The 10,772-nt window shown below is 39.8% G+C and overlaps 1 long non-coding RNA gene across 1 annotated transcript; it reads left to right on the top strand.

Annotated features, from left to right (window-relative positions):
• The first annotated feature begins 291 nt into the window (after nucleotides 1–291).
• LOC116594069 lies at nucleotides 292–10,761 on the top strand. Its single transcript, XR_004287043.1, has 4 exons — nucleotides 292–588; nucleotides 5,920–6,039; nucleotides 7,342–7,508; nucleotides 9,213–10,761. It is a non-coding gene; the product is annotated as an uncharacterized LOC116594069 (long non-coding RNA).
• Nucleotides 10,762–10,772: the final 11 nt, after the last annotated feature.

Genomic DNA, 10,772 nt, shown 5'->3' with positions numbered 1-10,772 from the left:
CTCTCCATGTTGTGAACAAGGGAGATTATGTCATTATGGCTATTCATTTTAAAGGTAAGGAAATCAGGTATAGAAAGACCTCACTTTGGGGCATCTGGGTGGCTCAGTGGGTTAAGCCTCTGCATTTGACTCAGGTCATGATCTCAGGGTCCTGGGATGGAGTCCTGCATCGGACTCTCTGCTCAGCGGGGAGTCTGCTTCCCCCCCACACTCTCTGCCTGCCTCTCCGTCTACTTGTGATCTCTCTCTCTCTCTGTCAAATAAACAAATAAAATATTAAAAAAAATAAAGACTTCACTTTTAGAAAATACATAAATATACCTACCTTGTGGAATAGAAAAAATTACAACAATATCATTGACAAAGGTATTGCCTACATTAAATACATTACATTAAATAGGAGATTTCACCGGTTCACAGAGCTTGATTTTCTTACTTACAACAACTTTATTTGTAATTACAGCTTTACTTGCATTAACGGACCGATTAATAGGATACAGAAGGATGGAACTAAGATGTGAAGTTCCAGTGTGGATGCACTGTAGTACTTTGTGGGCACTAATGGTTTAAAAGGAGAATCACTAGAAGGTGAGAGGTCCAGAAACCATAGCTTATCGTCCCAAGTGCTCTTGGCGCCAAGTGTATAATCTGGGGAGAAGAGTAATTGTCACGTGGAAAAAGTAGTCTTTCCTACTCTATAAAGAACCAAATTACAGTGAAAGTAATAGGGTGACGGTTATTCTTTCCTTATAAGCAAGATGCTTCTAACAAATGATCCTTTTCAACAGTAGAAAAGGTCCTGAAGAGTGGTGGGGAGTAGTAGTGAGTTCTCAATCGCTGAAATTTTCAGGGAGAGATTGTACCATCAAGATGTTTTAGAAGATGTTCTTTCATTGGTGTAGAAGCTGACCTAAATCGTTTCTGAAGTCCCTTCCTGTTTTTCACTGCTCTTCTAAGCAGTTAGGACCTACAACTGATGTGGTGAATCTGCTAGCTTCATAATTTCTGAATAGCCTTTGGTTGGACCACAAGTGTGGCCTCCAGTGACCTGATTCCAGCTCTGTCACAGTCTCCAGGACCAAACTTAGGTCCCGCAGTGTGCCTAATCCTGAGGCGTAGCAGGACGTGGATGCTGCCTGTAGAGGGAAAGATGGTCTAGACCCAGGATCCCAAATACTTGGCCAACTGTGTCCTGCTTCTGTAGGTTTTCATGGTCCACAAGCAGAGGAGACTCCCAGCCAGAGTCCTGTGTTTACAGCTCTAAGGCTCGCCTCTCCATCCCCATGTGGATGTTCTGTTGCATGTTAGTCCCATTGCTGCCTAATCTAGCTGGACTTGACTGTGGAGCTGCAGGGAACCCCTGCACTTTTGCGAACAGCCCAACAGGCTTGACATGACACAATCCAGGTCCTCCTCGGCTCCTTTCCTTTCAGTAAGTCCTGATATTTCCCACCAACTCTTACCACTCCACTGTGGAGAAGAGACAGAGAAAGCCAAACTCAAAGGAAAGACAGTGGCTTTCCTTCTCTAACACTTAAAGCTGACTTTATGAAATGGAATAATATATATTCCTCTTTTAAGAGAAAAAAAAAAGTGTTTTCCTCACAGATCTCAGTGCTGGCCTTTTTCTCCTTCACTGTTATTTAAACTCATCAAACATGAAGTATAAACTTCCTTGCTTATAGTTTTTATATGAAAACCAAAACACATTTGCAAATTAGAATAGAAATACAGCTATAAAAGCAATTAACTTCTGATTCAAATACAAATATAGTGAGCATGTGTTGTTTTGCTCAAATAAAATCACAATAAATCCCTTAACAGACCTGCAGAACATTTGCCCTCGCTTGCTATTTTATGTGCTTTAAGCACCATCCTGTCTCTGCCAAGATGACTGAAACTTGCTGACATTGCTAGTAATGCATTTAATCCTGCTGGGATTTATCAGCCCACATCCCTGACAATCCCGTACGGATGTGGTGTGGGTCAAGCTGCCAACTCCCACTGGCCTTGGTGCCTGGGAAAGATTTTTAAAACGTCAGCTTTATGTGTTCCCTAAAGTTCTGAAAGAACTCTCCAATAAAATTACCAAGGCTTGGTACTTTTTGAGTCCCCTTTTCCCCCTAGAACATTCTCTACTTATTCCTTGTCCTCCTCTGGGTCCTCTCTGTCACTTCGATTTTGCTAAAAAATCATCCAGATATTCAAATTTATTTGTGCAGTAATTTTTGAATCATTCTCAAAGTTATTTTAATTTCTCCTGTTACTATAATTCTATTTTCTTAATGCTGTGTATGAACGGTTTCTCTATTCCTTTTAAAATAAGTTAATAAGCAGTTTCTGATTTTTATTTTATTGGCCTTTTGTGTTCCATTTTTCTAAGATTTGTCTTATGTTCTTCTTCCATCTTATGTACTTGAAATACATTTGTTTCCTTTCTTGTTTGTTAATGAACATTTTTGTAACCAGTAGGAATGTTTCCTGGAATCACGCCGATCCCCCAAGACTTTAAAATATGATGGTATCACTATTTTCTAACTAATCTGTTTTGAGTCAAAGACTGTGATATTGAGGCTTTTATTCATACTTTTGTTAATTTTTGCTTTTCATACACCTGATTAGAAAATGAGATCTTATTCTTTCTGTTGTTTGCATATTTTTATTGCATAATTTATCGTTTGGCTGGTCCTTTAATATGCAATAAATTTTTTGAGAAAATTGATATTGGTTTGACATTTTGAACCATTTTGAACCATTGGTTTGACATTTTGAGTCTGAAAGTTCCTTGCAATATTTGACACTTATTCTACTTAACTTTCTAATCTGTTTCATCACCAGTAATTACTTTTACATTTAAAAAAGCAAATTTAGAACCTTATTTATAGATTTATCAATTTGAAAAATTAAAATACAATCATTGACTCCTTTCACCCAGTTTTTCCTAATAAACTTGAGAATTTTATCCCGGTCTGCTATATGGTATTTTGTCTACTCTAAGACTCCTCTATGTTTTCACATTACCATCTCTGTAACTGGAATGCCTTAAGCAATGGTAGGTTAAAATAGCTACTGTCTTGTGGCCTAATGATGAAGTTGTCTTTGCTTGCATGTGCAGGCATTTGGTGTGACTGGACAAAGTTTCAGTCAACAAGCCACTTTAAAACCATTTGAAGAGAGGGGTGCCTGGGTGGCTCAGTCGGTTTGGTATCAACACTTGATTTTAACTAAGGTCATGATCTCAGTGTTGTGAGAGCAAGCCTGGTGTAGGGCTCTGTGCTGGGCGTGGAGCTCATTAAGATTCTCTCTCTCCCTCTGCAACCCCCGCACCCCCCTAAAAAAAAATCAAACCATTTGAGGAGAGGGTAAGAGTCCTGGTTGTTGTCTGAAAAATCTTCCAATGAGACCTCCTGGTAAGATCAGGAACATGCCAGGATTACATTTTACAAAATGGGTGTCAATAGCTTGAAAGTTTTTGAAAACTCTGGAGACAGAGAAACTGAAGAAATCCTACATCATCAGTTCTTTCAAGGGCCCAGAGAACTCTGGAAAACCTCAAATATCTGTAGCTCTCTGTCAGGAAGTGACTTAAAAGATTTTAGGCTCAAAATGGGAAGATGTTTTAGAAATAGCTTAATTAATTTATTTAAGTTTCAGTTTCCCTTTTTATATAACCAGAAAATGGTACATATGTCTTTAAGAGCTCTTTAAAGAAATGTAAAGTAAAAATTCTAAGTCATGAAAAGTAATATGTTTCATTGACAGTGTGTTCTCTTGTGGGGCATAAAATAGTGATTGATTCCTTTTGAAATTAAGGTCATAGGCATGGTGAAATTTGGAGGTTCATTCAATTTTTTTTTTTTTAAGATTTTTTATTTATTTGACAGACAGCGATCACAAGCAGAGCAGAGAGCCTGATGTGGGGCTCAATCCCAGGACTCTGGGATCATGACCTGAGCTGAAGGCAGAGGCTTAACCCACTGAGCCACCCAGGTGCCCCCATTCAATTTTTTTGTTGTTGTTTTGTACCTTTTGTTTAAACAATTAATAGTATTCCCAATTATCACAGCTAATTAAGCTTAATTTGTTCATGACATAATTTCCTCATTCATAACTTTTTAATGCTAAGTTATCTCTCAGCTGGAAGCTGCCACGAAATAGATTTTTCTCTTCTGAAAGGCCTTTTGACTATACACTCCCTGAGGTTTGGGTTGTTTATTTCTTTTAGCATCTAGCAATTATTTACTAACAGCACTTTTTCTAGTCACATTGCTCAAATAAGAATTACATTTTTTTATTACTTTCTATACTCATTTAACATAAATAGCATCTTGTCTGGAAAATATTTGAGTCACCCTCTTTTACTATCAGAAATCTCTTTTTTATCATTTAGTGTTGCAAGAAGTTAAATGTTTCTTTCCCTGCTATTTTATTGTGTGTGGATGTGTGTTTGTGTATTTTTTTCTTCCTTTTATAGGTGAGCTGTTTTCTAAGCCTAAGTGATTGAATGTCTGTTGTATGGGTCCTTTCTTTAAGGTTTCTGTGTACTCATTTTTAAACTAAGTTTAACACTCTGAGTCAAATATTTGCCACAAAACGGCATAGGTAGAATCTCCTTTGCCTGATTGCTCTTTACCTGAATTCTAGGAAGCCAGGACTGTAGAAAATTATAATGAGGGAATTTTGTAGATGATACACTCCTTCTATATTGGTTGAAACTTCTGCTTTTAGGGCTAGATCCACAAATACGGGGGCAAACAGTCTCCTATCTGTGAGAAGGAGGTGTCATTTGAGTTCTGGCTTATTTCTCTATTGTAGGTGGTACGTCCTACTTTGGTTAAGAAGTCAGGTTAAGCAAAATGCCTTGAAAGTAGCACATAAATTTTCCCTACAGCTGTTAAATTTAATGCTAGAATTTTTATATCATATACTTCTATATCATATAATATTTTATATATTATATTTAATACCCTATTTACATCTACTATGCTATATAAAATGCTATATTTTGTATATTTTTATATATACACATATACATATACAAATACATACTTAAATATCTATAGACACATGCATACATACATATACACATACACACACCACCCTGCAAAGATTTCCCAAGTTCCTATATTTGAAAGGACTCACCAGACTCCACAGAGTACACTCACTTTTATTTAAAGGCCAAGGATACAGTGCAATAAGAAAAGGAGAGCGTAGACATTGGTGGTCCAAGAGAGAGCTCATGACTACGCTCTGTAGGGTTCTCATCTGTTCATACAGCCCACTCTGTCTCCACTGTCTCCTGCCTGAACTGCCAGGATCTGTGTGAGGAATCTTGACTTTGGGAAGCTCAAAGCAGGATTTTCCAGGATTTTTATGCTTCGCTGGCCATGTAATCAGCTGGATTTACTCAATCCTTAGGCCAATTGGAAACCATCATTAAAGAAACTGACCCTAGGGATTACCAGAGTAGTTCCAGACTTTAAAGAGCACATCATAAATCCCACTCCTGTAATCTTGGCTGCGGGTCAAAAACCAGACATCCTTATCTCCCCAGAGATAAAGATGAAGCATTTCTAAGCCTCTCTGTAAACCAGCTCTGTTCTCCATTTATACACCCTCACCTCCAAACCTCCTTCCTCCAATTAGGAAGCTAGGTGAGTCAGAAGGGGCACATTAGGAGGACACAGCCATGTCGCCTATCTTTGGCCTCTCAGACAGCTAGCTGACCCTTGTGTGGGCAATGGACGACAAGTGTATTCCTTATCTTTCTTCCTGCCATGTTTCCCCAAGTTCAGTATAGTAAATAGGTATGCATAACTCAAAGTTCATGCTATAAGAGTAAAGCCATTCTCTAGTTTCGATTTTGATGAAGTTTTCTCCTATAAATTCACTACTTTTTATTCATTTTGGTTATCTCAGGGAATGTGTGGTGTTTACAGGTGAATTAATGCTGCCATCTTCTATAGACAACTTCATATCTAGACAACTTCTAAAATGCGGGAGAGGGAAGAAGTTCCCAGGAGAAGCAGTGCTTGCACTGTGAGTATCCAAAGCCCTTGACCATGGTGACAGGGAGTCAATATAAGGCACTTGTTCACATCATGTGGAGCTTGAAAGGAAGAACAATTTATAAATCTAGGCTCCAAAAGACTGAAGAACTATCACCACTCATCTCTCCTTGGTTCCCTCTGCACCCCTTACCCCCCACATGAGGACCCAATATTGGTTATTCATGCACAGTATTTCAGAATGGTGCATATGACTGTTCTCTACTAGTCTGTGAGCTTCTGTGCAGGGAAAAAAAAATATTTTTTTTGTTTATATTCCTGGTTTCTAGCAGACTACACAGAAAATAGTATAAATACAATGAATGTTTGAGTCATTATATAACTTGAGTCTAATCTATAAGCTAGTGTCTTGGATTAAGAACCAGAATGAGCAGATGGTTCTTTGCATACACAAGGCTTTCAGCTGTTGGGGATCAGGTCTTGCCAAATTTGGCAATATGCCAGCCTCTGCCTACCCTACACTACTTTGGCTCTCTAAAGAGTGCTCATCACAAAGAAGTAAGGTAAAGATTAAAAAGAGGACTGACGGAGACAAATGGCATGACAGTGAGGTCTGCAGAGGAATTTACTCTTTCTCTAACATTTTTGAAAAGTGAGGCTTCTTCTAGGGATTGGCAATCTTCCAGAAGTGGTTTGTTCCCTGCCTCTCTCCTTCAAGGATTTTCCTTTGCATTGTAGATATTCTTGGAAAGCATGGCACCTTTAGCCTATCAGTTATGCCTAATCAATTGTAGCCATCCCTGAGCCAGAATAGGTCATGAGAAAGTGGCTGGAAAAGGGAAAAGGGCCAGAAGAAAGGAAAAGGATCTTGTGGAAGAGATGGAAAGCCAAAGAAAATTTTGTGCAGGGTCAGTTTTAGCTACTTAAAATCACCCTCTCTCTTCACCCTGTCACTATGAGTATCAACCCATAGACTAGAGGAATGGGGAATCACTCTTTTGCTTTCTAGAAGGAACATGCTATTATTTAAGATCTCTTCAGTCTGATCAGGGACGGCCCAGTTTGTCCAATCTTCAGGATATGAGAGAGGTGATGCCTATGGTTGCCACATTAGGAAATTGTGTTAGAGAGCAAGGTTTTGCCTTGTTGGAGAGACTCCATCAGTGTTAAAGATGCTCAGTCTTTGCCAGCCTGAGTGTCCTTGGAAGCTCCAGTCTGGCTCTATGGAGATAATGAAGATTACTGAGTTAGAGGTGATGAGCCCACTGGGTCCAGCCGCAGCAGAGCACCATGCTGGAAAGAAGTTATTCAATACATTTCTCCATTCCCAAAGGAACCTGGAACTGGTGTCTGAACTATGATGTTGCAGAAGATCTGAAGGGACCGAGGAATCTCAAGCGGCAGGCACATGGAAATCAGGGAAAATGCAGCTTTATTATCTATCACCGGCAGGCTCAGCGGGATCCTTTCCCAAAGGCTGAGCACCTGACTGGGTTAGGGGTGAGTTTTTATGGTTACGGTGATGGGGGATGGGAACGGGATGTTTTCGTGGTCTCTCAAGGCCGAATGGCCCCTGCATATGGAAGTATAATCGATGCGGAGAAAAAAAATAAAAAATAAAAAATAAAAAATCTATGCGGAGGCGTCTCAGGAGAGTGGTAAATCATCCCAGGGGACTGTTTCTTTTTCTTTTCTTAATCAAACAGGACAGGCATCTGGTCTTTTTCTTCCGCCTCAGCAGGAGCAATGGAGAGCAGTGGACGGGAAGGGGGGAAAGGGCTGGGCCCCGGGAGTCTCTATCCGCCTTAGTGAAGTCTGGGTTCTCTATGAATTTAGCATTAGTTCAACTAGAGGAAACCTCTGAGTTTAGCATCCTGCTCCCTACAGGTCAAGAAAGAGTCATAAATACCATAGAGTTAGACGATAATTTAGATATCTATTCCTACTCTCTCATTTTGTAGATGCGGAGCTGAGTCCCACAGGTAGAATGACTCATCTCAGGTCATACAGGTCAGTCTGTGGCAGAGTGAGGCCCAGCTCTTTTCCCAAGTCCGGTGGCCATTTTATGACTCCCTTGAATTCCATGACAACTGACCCTTTGCCTCTCACTGTCCTAACTTTGGTTCCTGAGTTCTTAAGAACATGTCCAAAACCAAGAGAAAGTTTGGCATTGGGACATTTGCACCAACTTTGAGAGAACTGAAGAGAAGTAGCATTTAACTGTGCTTCACTTTGTCATGGTGTTAAGAGTACTCATCAGGCACACCCCACTATCTGCACCCCCCAAATCACTAAGTACAGGGCCCCCAAGGTGGAAAAAGAAGGCAAGGAAAGCAATCCTGCAGGGAAAGGGGACTTAGTGGTGGCAGAAAAACAGACAGGGGTTCTTTTCAAGAGGCTTCTCTTCTAGAATTTCCATACATTATTGAACACTGAGATCATCCATCAGTGCTCATCGAGCCATTACTGCCTCTGGTTTTGAGCTGTTTTTATCACCAAGGCTCTAAAAGTTGAGACAGTGTGAACTTCAATGTTAACTCTACTCCAGAAAATGAGACCAACTGGGCTCTACCGATTCCACTGTCTGGACTGCCTGCTTCTGTCTCTGCCTCTGTGGAAGGATCTCTCTGCCCTGTGATTTCTCCAGTGAAAAATAATTCCTGGAAATTCATGAAAGTGAATTGCAACAACTAGCAACTTTGGCCTCCTCAGAGTCTTCCAGATTTCCCTCACTCTCCTGGGTGTTTTCTTTCTACATACTGTAATTCCATAATAATTCTCAAAAACTATGTCTTCTCTGTTGCTGTTGTTTGGAAGGAACATTAAAAAACAAACAATGAGGGGCACCTGGGTGGCTCAGTGGGTTAAAGCCTCTGCCTTCGGCTCAGGTCATGATCCCAGGGTCCTGGGATTGAGTCCCGCATCGGGCTCTCTGCTCAGCGGGGAGCCTGCTTCCTCCTCTCTTTCTCTGCCTGCCTCCCTGCCTACTTGTGATCTCTGTCTGTCAAATAAATAAATAAAATTAAAAAAAAAAAAGATTTAAACAAACAAACAAACAAATAAACAATGAGCAAAAAATACCCAGATTACAAATGACCCGATCTGGACTCCCAGAAGACAGAGATTCAGGTGATCTCATTCTCTAATCCTCCTGTTCAATTTTTCATTCTTTAATCCCCCTGTTTGTACTTTGTGTTTTTCCAGATTACAGGATTTGAGGACATTTACCAATAGCATTTTCCTCTACATGTGTCTCAGTCCCTTTGCTAACTATGGCTTATCTACAGCACGGCAAATGATGATTCATGGCTTCTTGGCTCTACTCACAGGAGGAAAGAGAGTTCAGACACATTGCTAATTATTATTGCAGTGCCAGTGAAAAGTCATCTTGGGTTATGAAAAAGTGTTGTCTTTCTTTGGTTGTGGAAGCTAGAACCTTATTCATATTATTCTGTAAGTAAATTTTCTATTATCTGTTTGGTTTCCTTGGAAGATGAAACTCCCTCATTATTATAGTTCCTGAACTTGAGATTCTTTGGGCCTCTTACTTAGAAATTGTCCCTACATAATTTCAGAAGCAATGGTAATGAAATCCATTTTTTTTTATTGGTGATTTTAAGCTATCCATCACCTTGGTAATCTAAGGGCAATTACATCATCCTGGTTCTCCCACCAGCGCACTTTGTGCAGCTGGTATAGACTGTTCTAAAAAGTGAGATGAAGAAAGCTTCTCATGTTGGAAGGGGGTGAGGATGGGAGCATAATGTACCCAATAAGGGAACTGTGTTCTAAAATCACTTGAACTCTCTGGACCTCAGTTGTCTGTGAAACAGGTAAGAATGAATGTTCTTCATGGAGAACGAAGGGCAAAATGAGGAATTTCTCAAGTTTATTGAGCTACAAATTCCACTTTTACAATATAATTATGTATAACAAAGTCCAGAGGATATAAAAACAAATTTGCGCAAGTATTAAGATAAGTTAAGAGCTAATGTTCACATGTGGCTTGAATGCAGTTATTAATATCTATGCTTGTTAGAGTTAATAACCAATACCAAGATGATCTGGAGAATTAATGATTAATAAGAGGAGCAAAAAAATAAGCAGCCCCATTATCGATAGAGGCTGGCACCATTAGGATGCTAAAGGCCTGGGAATCAGACTGACTGCACAGAGCAAGTTCACAGATATTTGTTGGTAGTATTACTTGGTGTTTGTTTGTTTGTTTGTTGAAAAAAAGAAAAGTAGGAAAGACAGCAGGGAAAGAGGGAGGGAGGAAAGGAGCATATTTAGTTTGAATTGCCATATCCTCTTTTTCAGGGATAAAGATTGTATTTTGCTCTCCAGCTACACTTCTGTCCATTGTAACTCAGTAACATTTACCTCTGAAGACAAAAGAACCCTTGGATATAATCTCATTGTTTGTAGTTCTCTTTTATAAGATGCCAGTATGGTAATAGTTCTATTAATGAGTAAGTAGAGAGGTGCTAGGTGTGAAGGGTCACGTTTTTCCGTGCCAGCAATTCCATGGCACCTGCCAAAATTCCGAAAGTATCATCTCCAGCTGCAGTGCCAGATTCTGGTGATGATGTAGGGATTCCTTTTCCTGGCTCTCTGATCTAGCTCTGAAAAGACAATAAGATAAGAGAAACAGGGCAGGAAATGGTCATGATAGCAAAGCTGGGTTTGGTGCTTTTCCTGACTTTGGTGGCCAATACCACTGGATTCCAATGGTATCAAGCTTTGTGAAAGAAACTCACAATA

Source organism: Mustela erminea, chromosome 1 (genome assembly GCF_009829155.1).
Source record: "Mustela erminea isolate mMusErm1 chromosome 1, mMusErm1.Pri, whole genome shotgun sequence".
NCBI lineage: Eukaryota > Metazoa > Chordata > Mammalia > Carnivora > Mustelidae > Mustela > Mustela erminea.
The sequence above is the reverse complement of the archived record's forward strand: the minus strand, read 5'-3'. Positions and strand labels throughout refer to the sequence as shown.